The 13,977-nt window shown below is 41.4% G+C and overlaps 1 protein-coding gene and 1 pseudogene across 1 annotated transcript in view; one reads left to right on the top strand and one right to left on the bottom strand.

Moving 5' to 3' along the window:
* LOC127531942 (NACHT, LRR and PYD domains-containing protein 3-like) overlaps window positions 1-13,977 on the bottom strand; it is a 130,972-nt pseudogene that overhangs the window by 66,598 nt on the left and 50,397 nt on the right.
* The window catches only part of LOC127532004 (zinc finger protein 665-like), an 84,629-nt gene continuing 83,694 nt past the window's right edge, over window positions 13,043-13,977 (top strand). The window contains exon 1 of the mRNA XM_051942940.1: window positions 13,043-13,278. The gene's annotated coding sequence lies outside the window, so the exon portion shown is untranslated. The remainder of the gene's footprint in view (window positions 13,279-13,977) is intronic.

Genomic DNA, 13,977 nt, shown 5'->3' on the forward strand with positions numbered 1-13,977 from the left:
TAGTTTTGTAACTCAGATCTACAGTAAGTAAATTAGTTGTGTTCACACACACTCCTTGAATAATTTTACGTAATTGATCTCCCTACTCAGGACTTCAGTCACTTTGCTCAAGGACAAAAAAAACTCCAGCCCTGATCTTCTCCTGCTATCCTGGTGTTGTGGACCAAGAGGTTCAAGTTGAGACGTAGTTATCCTCCTGAAGTGAGTGTGAAGAAGTTTAGAGTGAGACAGAAACAACGATATGGATTGGCCTTGCAAAATCTGCAAATTTTCAACCCCTACTAAGGACGAGTTGTTGAAACATTATAGGTTACGTCACATCCCAGGTGGGCAACCTCTGCCATGTCCTTACCTGGATTGTTTTTGTTTATTTAAATCATGGGGTAGCCTGAAATCACACGTCAAGGAAACACTCAACTCACTCGGCAAGAGTGAGAACCTCTGAAATACTCAGTTTCTGTTGCCAGATCTGTAATGGAGGCACATCCTCCACTGAAAAAGAGTACTTTGAACACCTTCGTCAACATTTGAAAAAGCAAGAAACAGTCACCTGTGTTTTCAAAAATTGCGATTTCAAAACAAATATCTGTGGAACCTTTGCTTCGCATAGAAATCGCAAGCATACTCCCCACTCATTAGATGAGTTCAAAGACAATGTGCTAAAGAGGTATGAAAACCCTTCACACGCAGATCAGTGCAGTGATGGAGTTAATCAGGAGGGTGAGCAGTCTGATATTGATGAGATTAGAGATGATGATGTAAGAGAACTGCCAAAGTTGATTGAAAGAAGCATGGCTCATTTAATGTTAAAATTAGAGAGTTCCTTTCATGTACCCAACCAATGCATTGATGAGCTTGTAGAGGAGTTGCATTTTATTTGTCATTCAGCTTCTGGTCCCATCATGAAAGACATTTTGCAGTCTTGTTTGAAGAGACACAACTGTGAAATTGATGAAGCCATTGTGTCTGAAATGGTGAATGACATTTGTGGTGCTAACCCCATTAGCTCTGCCCTCCGTGATGGTGGTCCTCTTTCCACTGCATTCAAAAGAAGAAAGTATTTTAACGAACACTTTTCTGTCGTTGAACCTATTGAGTATGTTCTTAGTACAGAGAGCAGCTTCCAGTATGTCCCCATTCTAAAGTCATTACTTCAGGTTATTAGCAAGAAAGACATACAGGACCTGATCTTGAGTGAGACAAAAGGTCAGAGAACTGTGTACAAGTCATTTCATGATGGCACCTTTTACAAAACCAATGAGCTGTTCTCAGGAAGTGACCTTACCATTGCTCTCAATCTCTATGTGGATGACTTTGAGATATGCAATCCTCTTGGTACATCCAGGAAAAAACACAAAATCACAGCTGTGTATTGGGTGTTAGCTGATGTCCCTTCATTGCTCAGATCCGAACTAAACTCAATCTTCTTAGCAATTCTGTGCAAGGCTGAGGATGTGAAGAGATTTGGTTACAGTGCTGTGTTGGAGCCACTGCTCAAAGATCTTATGGTCTTCGAAGAAGAAGGACTGTATGTTCCGGAATTGGACAGAAAGGTCAAAGGCACAGTGTTTAGTGTGGTTGCAGACAATCTTGGTGCCCATTCTTTGGGGGGATTTGTTGAGAGCTTTTCCTGTTCTTACATCTGTAGATTTTGTCTCGGGGAAAAGTCACAGTTTCAAGATGGAGAAGTAAGAACAGGTGCATTTCCACCCAGAACAAAAGAACAACACGCACTACATATTCAGGCTGTACAGGAGAATGATAGTTTGGTGCATGTGTATGGAGTGAAGAGACAGTGTGCACTGACAGCAAAACTGAAATATTTTGATGTTTTGTCTGGGTATCCGCCTGATGTGTTGCATGATCTCTTTGAAGGTATAGTGCCCCTAGAAATCGCACTGTGCCTCAGAGTGTTCATTCAGAATAAATACTTCACTCTTGAAGAGCTGAACAAATGCATCAAAGAGTTCCCATATAAATGGTCAGACAAAACCGATGCACCACAGCCTGTCTCTGTGAACTTTTCCACACGGAAGAGTGTGGGCGGCAATGCCCACGAGAACTGGACTTTGCTGCGACTCCTGCCAGTCATGGTTGGATCGAAAATCCCTGAAGGAGATCCTGCATGGGAAGTGCTTCTTGTGCTCAGAGACATTGTTGAGCTTGTTGTAAACCAAGTCCACACAGAGGAGACCATTTGCTTCCTGGATAGTAAAATATCTGAGCACAAACACAGGTTTCTCATGGTTTTCCCAGAGCAACACCTGATCCCGAAACACCATTTCCTGGAACATTATCCAGAATTGATCAGGGCTTATGGTCCTCTGGTGTCACTGTGGACAATGCGGTTTGAGGCAAAGCACAGCTTTTTTAAGCGTGTTGTCAGACACACTCGTAGCTTCAGAAATATTCTGCTGTCACTCGCCATGAAGCACCAGCTGTTGCTTGCTTATAACCAGCATGATTCAAGAGCTGTCAGACCTCTACTACAGACTACAACACTGTCTACAGTGGATGTTAGTGTGCTGAGAGATGATATCCAAGAAGCACTGCAGGCTAAGTTTCCTGGTGAGACATGTGTCCAGATAGCCAAATGTGTGTGTTACAGGGGTACCAAGTACATCAGTGGAATGATCTTGGCTCATGGTTCCACTGGTGGTCTGCCAGATTTTGGAGAGTTGATCCAAATTGTGGTTGTGAAGGGCAGCGTTGGATTCATTGTGAAAGGTCTGGCTGCTTGGTCAGTTGAGCATCTGAGGAGCTTTGTGCTTGAGAAAAATGGTCCTGTGAAAGTCATAGAGCCAGCTGAGCTTTCAGACGTGTTCCCGTTGATATCGTACACCTTTGGTGGTACAAGCATTATGACTCTCAAGCGCGGCATTTATGTTCAATAGATGGTGCCCATAGTATGTGCTAATTTTTTAGATGAAATGATATGAACTTGCATATCGCAGTCTTACTGTACATCCCAATTCTGAACATAATAGTAAAAGTGTTCCTGATTTCCATACCTAAAAGTTAAATGTAATATATTCTTAACATTATTCACCATTTTGCTGTTACTATAAATTACTTTAACATGTCACGTATTTTGTCCACAGGTTGCATAATGTCACACCCTGCTCAACTCCGAGTGATCCTTGCGGATCATGATGTCCGTAAAGTTGCACTGCCATCTGGAATCCCTGAGACAGTGGACGACCTTCACTCAGTCATTCGTGATACATTTTGCATTGCCAGAGACTTCAGTCTTCACTATAAAGATGTTGATTTTGGTGAGTTTTTCACCCTTTTTTCTACAACTGACCTCAAGGATAAAGACACAATCAAGGTTGTGTTTATTCAGGACCAGGAGCCTGCAATAACTTTGACTTTAACTGATGTAACCAACACTGTTGTTACCAACCTGACTAATCAGTTTGGTGAGGAGGACTTTGTTGATGACGATACATCTGTGTCAACCGATGACACACTGATTCTCTCATCTGAAGACAGTCCAGGCCACCGTTCCCAGCGCTGGCCGACTCGGTTTCCAATTCCCAAATTTTCTGGCCTCACTGAGATCCAAATTCAGACAGGCAATGAGTGCTTCAAGAAATATGGAACTCTTCTCTCTACTAAAGATATCATTCCACTACTCCCAGACATCCTCGGAAAACTAGCGGAGGCTATTTATGAGTACACTGCTTATCCATCTAGTCAGCAGATCAGTGAAGTTGCGGAGGCCCTCACTCAAAAGCATCCCTGCCTGAAAGAACCAGGGTCCTTTAATGGGGCCTATGGATGGGTGCAGCGCCTGAAATATAAGATGAACAATTTCAGGAGCAAACTTAGAGGACTCGGCTGCCCTGAAGTTGAAGTGAACTCACTCAAGAGGAGACAAACACATGACCATTATCCGGCAAAGAATCTGAAAAAACCAAAGAAGGCTGAAGTGAACTACCTACCCCCTCATGGTCCAGGTGAATCTGCTGCAAGTTTGGAAAAAGAGAGAGTGGAGCTCCTAAGTGAAATGATGAAAAGGGACAACTCCAAGGTTGTAGCTCAGAAAATGGCCAAGACGTTCAGCCTTCGTCGGGAAGAAATAGTAAAAGAGGCCCCTGCCATCAGTGACTTCATGGAGCGCTGGCCTGCACTTTTTAGTGAAGCACAGGTGAGACTATAAAATGTTTATTAAATAATTACTTTTGTACTGTTGATTGATTCAATGTGGTTACATGTCCACAAATTGATGTTAAACAAATAGAGAAATACAATACAGAAGTAGCCTTTTTCATTTCCAAAGTGTACTTTTTCTTTTCGTCTTTCTTTCTGCATTTATTTATTTGTTTGTTTATCCTTATGCCATGTTTGGTTCTCATACTTGTGTGTCCTGTAGATAAGTGAAGAATTCAAGAGGATAACAACTGTTAGCCTTGAATCGACCTTTCTGGCCAAGCTTGACCAATGCACCCCGAAATTGATGGCCTTGACCCAGTCAAAAGGAGGAGCTGCCGGCATGAAGATTCGGCACATTAAGGACATGCTCCTTGAGGTATAATGAATATTAAATGTTTTTGCTCCCTGTGTAATGTTGTCATGATTTGGGTGACACACATCAGATTTTTTATTGTATTTTTTCCATGTTTCAGGACAACACAGTTCAAAAACGGAGAGAAATTGCCATTCGCTGCCTCATAGTCTATCTTGGACAGAAGGAGGAGGACCTTTTCAAACAATACAGCGTAAGTAGTTGATAACGCTTTTAATTTTTACATTTTCTTTGAACTGCTTGCCTTCCTATGGGGAGGTATGTCCATTTCAATCCTGTGCACCAGAGTCCTGTGGGCTAGACGTTGAAGTTCATGGTCGACCTGAATTCCCTTATGCACATCACCCTGACAAGCTTTGAGCCATGTATATTATACATCCTTGGGGATCCTGGAAACTCTGGAAATCCTGGAAAGTGATTGATCAATTTTCCCGTCATGGAAAACTTACAAAATTGAGAAAAAAAAGGTAAAATGTCCTGGAAACGGTGAGATTATCCAAGAAAATAAATTTTCTCCCCCTGCTTTGTAGGCAAATGGAGGATGGAAAGGATAAAAAATGATTAAGAACATTTTTTTTATTTTAAAAAGGAAAAAATGATAAGATGATTTATAAAAAGATGCAGAGGTAAAATTGTGATTAAATGATAAAAAGGAATAGAAGAGGGTGAAAGACTTTATAAAGTTAAAGAAGGATACAGAGGATAACACATGATAAAAGGTTAAGAGGATAAATGATACAAAAAATTGATAAAGAAGGGATGAAAATTGATTGGAAAAAGCGATTAAACATGATCAAAAATAAAAGATTTAAAGAATGATACAGGAATAAAATAAGATAAAAGTATAAAAAGATTAATAGATCTAAACAGGGTGAAAGATTTAAAAAATATAAAAGGAAATAAGTGAAAAGAGTCAAAACCCTGATCCTAACACCTTTTAATTTCTTCTTCAAGGATATGGAGGAGCTTGATGCAGACCTTGCCATGCAAGTCATGAAGATTGCCATCATCGGTGATGGGTGTGCAACCATCGTTGTAGAGGGGAACAAGATCCTCCAAGGGATTGCTGTTGGCCGATCTTGTGCTTTGCTGATGGGAGTAATATATGCTCTTAACCTTGACTATCCCAAGCAGTTGAAATTTACATTTGAGGCTTTCCAGAAGCTGTGCCTTGAGCTTGATGGCCAAAAAGCCAGCTCTAAAGTAATGAATCTCAAGTATGGCATTTTCTAGAATGGAGTTGATCAACCTTTTGTGAGAGAGAAGCTCACATCACACATGCACACACACGCTCACTTACATGCACGGACATACACATACGCACACACATGCTTGTTCTTCTGTTTCTGTAATAGTATGAATACCTACTGAGTGAAAATCAAATCAGTGGAAGTTATTAGCATAGAAAAGGGTGACCTCTGTTCTCTGAGGGTGTTAGTGTATTTTGAACTTTCTTCAGGGATGGGAATTGATAAGATTTTGACACCAGTGCTATTAATCCTGCTTGTCGATCTAACTCTTTATCGATTCTCTTTTTGATTCCTGCAAATTTTCCATTAGCGCAAATGTTGGCCTGTAGATTTTCAGTGTCAACAATGTCAAACACATGTTGCAGCATAAATAACTGTTCCTGTGGGTTGCTGTTTTTTCCCACTCTCTTAAAGGGGAACTTCGTTTTTTTTCAACCTGGGGTCTGTTTTCATATGTCATTTCATACATGTGAGTGATGGAGAAATGAATTTTCGACATGGCTCCAGTATTTAGCCAGGCAGGCAGCTTAGCAGCTCAGCTAGCGAAAAGTATGGGGCAACTTGCCCCCCCACGTCAAAGTCCGCCCTAACGTGCTTTTTTCCCACACTGACCGGCTCAGATAGTCTCAACGAGTGTCCCACAACATACTAGAGATGAGAAGTGAACGAAAACCTCCACATTACCTGGCGATCGCTCTTTGTTGTGGTCTGTATCCAAAGCTCAGGACGCTAGAAAGCAAATCTCGTTCCGAAATCGTGCGATAGCGGTTTTGGTGGGACCTCTCGCATGATTTCAGAACGAGATTTGCTTTCTAGCGTCCTGAGCTTTGGATACAGACCACAACAAAGAGCAATCGCCAGGTAATGTGGAGGTTTTTGTTCACTTCTCATCTTTAGTATGTTGTGGGACACTCGTTGAGACTATCTGAGCCGGTCAGTGTGGGGGAAAAAGCACGTGCGGGGGGGCCAGTTGCCCCATACTTTTTGCTAGCCGAGCTGCTAAGCTGCCTGCCTGGCTAAATTCTGGAGCTATGTTGAAAATTCATTTCTCCATCACTCACATGTATGAAATGACATATGAAAACAGACCCCAGGTTGAAAAAAAACGAAGTTCCCCTTTAAGGTTGTGCAGTAGGCACCTTCTGAGTTCATGTTGTTTTGTCAGGAGAATGCAGCCTTCTGCTGTTTGCACTTTTAATGATTTAGTGCTGCTGTTAATGATTTAGAGTTATTGCTAATTTTAATAAATGGTTCTTATGAATTTGAATATTTTTGTCTGAATTTTTGTTCATTTTGAACACCAGGAAATAGTTTCTTAGCTGCTGTTCGGTTGCCATGATTTGACTTCCCCCCCATGCCTCTTAATACTCCTAATACATCCTTTCAGAAGGTGTTTGTCATCTCCTTGCTGTCAGAGCTGTTTTCCCTCAGGTACCCTCAAACAAACACAAACACACACACCATCTAAATCTTCCTCAGATTATGTTGTAATCATTTGATTTGAACTGCTTCTTGCTTTACAAAGACATTAAGTTTGTAGCTACCCCTAATTTCTGTGGGGTTCATGCTTGGCTTGGCTAAAGATTTTTTTCCCAAGCTCATGGAAAAAAAGCAGACACAGCACATGGTAAGCCTGAACATCATTTGGAAAAAAGTCAAAACATTAATGGTGTCTGTTTATATTTTAAAAATTGAAGTCCTCTCTGAAGTCTTTGTTGCCCCACCAAAAATCTCCAACCCTAAAAAAAAGACCCAACTGTCTCTGTGTAGCACTGCATCACAATAGCCTGTTTCCTAAGAGATTAAGTCTCTCAAAACTCTAACCTTGTCTGTTTTGTGGGTGGGCTGCTTTTTGGTGGAGCCTGCCCTTGAAACAACCAAGGATGGAGTTTTGAGCAACTTAGCCTCTTGGGAAAAACAAGAAAATAACCTTACTATAGGACAGGACTTAACTTCACTCTTGCAGAGATCAGCTTAATTAAGTTCTTGTTACTAAGAAATTTGTTTAATTGTGGCCAGAAAGCTTCTTCACCTTACTTAAAAATTATGTTGGATCAACTTAATAACTTGCATTCATGTTGACAATTATTAAGTTCATGTTACTTAGAAATTTGTTTAATTGTGGCCAAAAAGCTTCTTCACCTAACTTAAAAATTATGTTGGATCAACTTAAAAACTTGCATTCATGTTGACAATTATTAAGTTCATGTTACTTAGAAATTTGTTTAATTGTGGCCAAAAAGCTTCTTCACCTTACTTAAAAATTATGTTGGTTCAACTTAAAAACTTGCATTCATGTTGACAATTATTAAGTTCTTGTTACTCAGAAATGCATTTTTGTTCGGACTAAAAGGTAATTCAACATACTCAAAACATTGCTTTGACTTAATGTAATTCTGCCAGCTATTGGCTGAACTTAAAAATTCGAGTGGAAACGGTTAACATAAGTTTTTATATTGACCCAGTGTTTTATTTATTAGAGTGTAGATGTAAGATGTTCTTTTTGCTGTGAACAGCCAGAAACAGTACCACATTTTTTTTGGTATCGTAGTTTTAGTAGAAAAATGTAATTGTATAGAAAAACTAAATCTGCAAATTGATTTTTTTCTACAAACATCATTTTTGGGGTTTACGCACAGGATGGATATGAAAAAGACAAGGCCTTTATCATCAATCTCATATTAATATTAGTAAAATTTCATATTTATAAAGCAAAATTCAGTAATCAAAAGCCAAATTATCTTGTCTTCCATAAAGAATTTGAATATTATTTAAAGTCAATAGCCCCATCTGATAACCACAAAGTAATAAAAACTGTTTACATATGTAAAAAAAAAATTTGCTACAAATATTTAAATTTGCTCAGCTGTTTTCTTTTGTTTTTGGTTTTAGTTTCCATTCTTTTCTTTCTTCTCTTCCTTTCTTCCTTCAAAGTGATTGTTGTTAACCCTCCTGTTGTGTTCGGGTCTGTTGTGAAGCATGGAGATATGGAATCCCAAAACCAGCCATTTATTTATGTATTTATTTTTATTTATTTTTTTTTATTTTTGTCCTGTCCGGCAACAGAGCAGGCAGAATGGGGATCTGGCTCCTGCATTGTGCCATACAAGTTCGCTTTTCCAAGGGGAGTTTATAAGTATAAGACTCCCCTTGATACTGTACAGTAATTTATTTAGTTTGAATACTTGTTGATTAGTTAAATATACATAAATTTGCCGGACCTGACAGGGGAAAGGCATGAAGAGAGAAACGAGAAGAGAGGAAGAAAAAAAACAACAACAACAAGGGGGGATAGTGAAGAGAAAAGGAAGAGTGCAAGAATACAATTATCTTTCAATTGAAACGGACACAACAGACAACAAGCTAGTACACCTTAACAAAGACACGCATCCGGCCCGAGAGCCCACAAGACCCAGGCGAGCCGGCAGCAATCCCAGAGTAGAGATCCGAGCCACCAAACCACGGGGACGACCATGGACCGGCCCGGAAGCGGGCAGAGGGAGAACCCGGCCAGGACCCCCAGCGTCCAGCGGGGCCGGGCCCCAGGCGACCAAGACCGGCGGCCGCCGACCCCGCCAGGGGCCGGAGGCCCAGGGCGGACCCAGCACAGGACCCCGGGCCCCAGGCATCCAAGAGGCAACCCTCGCCCCCCCCAGGCAGAGGGTCAACATCACCAGGGGAACCGGCCACCCCAGACAGCCACCCGGCATGGGCCGGCGCCCCCACCGCAGCCCAAGATCCAGGGCACCCCACCCCCCAACCCCCTCCCCATCCCCCTCCCCATGAGCTCAGGGGATTTTATCACGTAACTCGGACGGGGAATTCAACATGATTTGCAAAGGAATAACTGTTCTGATGGAATTATGGATTAAAGGAACTGCTCTTTCAGCATTGTTTGCGGATTACAGAACGGTGATCTGGAAATAACACTGACTGATGGAACATTACTGCAATTTATTATTTCCAAAGGAATTACCCCAGAGTGGATTACAACAACGTTTTTATTGGCCCAAACAACCAAATTGGATACATGCAGATCTAAATCTGCTCCGGACCACCGTCCACTTCCCCCTGGGCCCCGGCGGGTCTCAAACACTTGTCGGGTCTCAGGTGAGCAGCCGGGTGTGGCCACACCCTGACTGCTCTCCCTCCAAATTACATATTTTGGGTGATTTTTACTCTTCTTTTAGGAAAGCATAATACCAGTTAGGAGTTAGGATGAGTGATTTGAATATTATCCAGTGTTTGATTATTTGTCTGATGATTTATTGGCTATGCTTTTGCCCTGCTAAATATATTTTAATAAAGCATTATTCTGCAATTAAAGACAACAAATTGCAGGTGCTATTTTTTATCCCTGAATAAATACTTATACATCTAGCTCTGGATGTAAAAAGTCAGATTACTGCATGCATAACAACAGTAGAGGTTCTGAAAGGTTACCCAATTATAGGGGCCAGATAGGCCTGGTATAAACATATCCTAGAGGTTATCTTTATGTCCATAATCTCTGAATTAAACCTAGCAATTTACCAAGTGCAAGATCCATGAGAGGAAAAGCTGCCTTTAACAGACGTGACTGGTGATTAAGTTTAACTATACCGAAGTGGCTACTCGGTTAAATTAATTATTGGAGGAAGAAGGGATAGGCATCTGGATGAAGGCAGATAGAAGCTAGGGGAATTTCCCTCGTTTACCAGCTTAACAGTTCTACAGCATCCCTCTGAGCTAGATCTCAGGGGGCAGTAGAACCAGACCCGTAGGATGGAGAGCTGGTCCAGTGATTCCCTGACAGCTGAATAAGTTAATTAGGGGGTCTCTGGCCCTGAGGAATCATAGGTCAAATCAGACCGATTTACAACTTAAAACCTTCATAAAAATTGTGTTTTACATCTGATTGCCTCAAGGTCTCATGATAACCTCCATACTATGCAATTAAACAAATAAAAGTGATTATCACCACTTTCATTGAATTTTGAGTGTTTTAATCAACCTTGTTACAGCTGTCGTGTTCCCTGTCAAAAGTGACCGCCATAAGAAATGAATGGGTAACCAGAATATATTCATCCATCAGACAGAAAATATTCCCATAAACTCACTCACTCTTCAGACCGAACAATGTCTGTTATGTGAACCCATGTCTTTCCCGCGCCTTTGTGCCTAACCCCCATGTGAACCACACCTTCCAGACTAATCAATGTATCAATCAGTGTATCAAAGCATTGGCATCAATGTATCATCTTTACACAGACCCCATATATATAGCTTGATGTCTGCCTTGCACTCCTTTTACTCTGAGCACAGTGAGTAGGCGGCTGACCAAGAGGTTCTCTGTCGAAGAGGTTCTGGTCCAGATTTTTGGACAGGATGAAGAGGGCACTGAAATTGGGCCAGAGATAGAGGAAGATGTCTCAGAAGAGGAAGACAACACGGATTTTGATCCAGACTTTGAGGAGACAGACCAGTCAACCGATGGAGAGGGAGAGGCATCTGAAGATCAGACACCTGAGGAGACTTTCCGGTCCAAGAGTGGACACTTGCTCTGGTCTTCAGTCCACCAGGACAGAGGAAGTAGAGCGAGAGTGGAAAATATCATAAAGATGACACCAGCCTCTGCCAGTCTGGTAAGGAGTGTGCAAGCCCCAGCCTCAGCTGCTGCCCAAGCTGCTCTCCCCCAACAAGGTCAAGGGCAGAAAAGGAAGCGCTGTGAGCTCTGTGCTCCTAGAGACAATAAAACAAGCCTGACATGCTGCAAATGTGATGCCTACATTTGCAAGGCCCACTCTAACCTGAGTGTCACATGCCACTCATGTGCATGAATTCATGTACACACACACACACACACACACACACACACACACACACACACACACACACACACACACACACACACACACACACACACACACACACACACACACCTTCATGTTGAGTTTCATCTTCGGTTTTCCATTGATTTTTTACAGTACACGTTCATAATTGTAATACATTTTTGTGCCTGTTTGTATTTTTACTGCAGTTGTTTTATGTCTATTTCCATAAATTCATGTTAAATGTCATTTCTTCACAGTTAAAGAATGTTGATAAAAGTTTGCTGGTGAAAAATGATTTTTGTGCTATTTTAAAAGCTGTTAAAACAGACCGGTCAATTTTGACTGGGAACACTAAAGTAAAGGGCAGGAGGTGAACACGACAGGAGGGTTAACTCTGTCACTGTATGTTTCAATATCATGTTGATGTTGGATGTTACCTGTGACTTTATGAAAAAAAATTAAAAAACTAACAAAAAAACTAACAGTTCATCCTGCTTCCCATCTTTTAGCTAAGCTAGGCTAACAGGTTCCCTCTGTTCTCAGTATTAATGCTAAGCTAGGCTAACAGTCTACCTCTGCTCTCAGCATTAATGCTAAGCTAGCCCCTTAAACTGCGGCCAATTTTCCCCTGAAATTTCTACTGAAGATGTACAGAAAGTAAATTGAATGCTGTTCTTGAACTGTTTGGAGTACAGGCATGGCTGGGGTCTCCTTTGAAAGCTGACAACCTGCATTGTCACCCAGTGCAGTCAGAAGTACTCTAGGTGGTACTGGCACAGAGTTATTTATGTTGGAACACACTGAATTAGGAGGAATTTTATTCTCGCCTAAATTTTTTCCCTAATACAACACCTGAAAATTAGTGTGGCAGCACTGTGACAGCTTGAAACACAACAAGGCAACAGCTTGGGGTCTTACATAGTTCAGGACAAAATTTCAGAGCAATACTACAAGAAATGAGTGTTTTATACGTTTTTGTACTAATATGCCCAATTATGTCAATTTTGGACACCCTATGTACACCCTGTGCAAAAACGGTATATGGTCGTTTATTACCCTTTTTTCACATTGTTTTCACTCCAAAAACTCATAAAGAACTCCAAAAAATCACTTCAGATAAGCTTCAGTGTGGATCTTGATCTGAATCAGAGGCACAGACGGAGACAGAGAAAAGCTGCAGCTCCTCGCCGCAGCAGGAGAGCAGGGAGGTGTGAAAAAACCCACTGGGCCGCTAAAACCCGCCTCTCGGCTATTCAGCAAGCTCATTGGCTACATGCCCTGTCAGTCAAACGTTTCCTCCGACGAGTTTTGCATCAGAATTTACGGAAGAGATGAGGGTCACCAGATCCATCGGTCTGGGCAACGGTTGGCTGTTTCGGCTTCGGAGGCAGCGATGAGTCACTTGATTGGTTGAAATGCGGTTGGGATCGAAAGCAGAGGCTCCAGTCGCCATTTTCTGACCGAGATCGTGAGGATAACAGAAAGCTTCATAAAATTATGGATAAAAATGCAGTGACTTATGGAACACGCACGGAGCCGAGCTATTTGTGGATTATTTACTTATTTCTAGACAAGTTTTGGACAAAATATGATACTTGCTCGTATTGTCTGGATGACTACTCTTGGATTATGGACGGTTTTTGTGGATTATTTTCATCGTTGACCGGTAAAAGACCATCGAAACGTAAGTTATGCCCTTCATGTGTCCCTTTAAACTTTTGTTGTTTGTTTTAGAAATGTGTTTATATTACCCGCTGTGGTAATCACATCTGAAAGTGGTTTATACCGGCGGATTCATGAGACTCTAAGCTTTCCATGGATGTATAGTGTTTCTATCGTTCTGTTTGAAGCTAAAAATGCTTTTGCCGTTAAACTTCAGCCGGCCATTTTCGGCCCGAATACGGGCCCGTGCAGCTTAAGGGGCTAGGCTAACCATTTCCCTCTGCTCTCAGCATTAATGCTAAGCTAGGCTAGTCATAGTGTGTAGCTGAGCTAACTGTTCTTCTGCTTCATTCTTGGTGTCTTCCACTGATTCTCAGGTGTTTTCTGTTCAGCCCCTCAGGAAGAAGGAAACATTTAGCGCCCCCTACCCTCCACCACCGCTAGAAATAGCATCATTAGTCTAGAAATTATTACTAGTACACCTCTGTACATGAAGGAAAACTAAAAAGAAAGAAATCTAGATCCACTTCCAACTAAGAACAACTTTATGAACCTTTTTTAGTTTAAAATGCATCAATTAGCCTTAAAGTCAACAAATTAAATCCTTCTGGAAACTCTAAACATTTTAACTGACTAATTGATCCATTTGATGGTGAAAATAACCTGAAATAAAATCAATAATTAATCAATCAAATTGATCAGCATCATTCCCTCAGGAGCT

Source organism: Acanthochromis polyacanthus, chromosome 22, assembly GCF_021347895.1.
Source record: "Acanthochromis polyacanthus isolate Apoly-LR-REF ecotype Palm Island chromosome 22, KAUST_Apoly_ChrSc, whole genome shotgun sequence".
NCBI lineage: Eukaryota > Metazoa > Chordata > Actinopteri > Pomacentridae > Acanthochromis > Acanthochromis polyacanthus.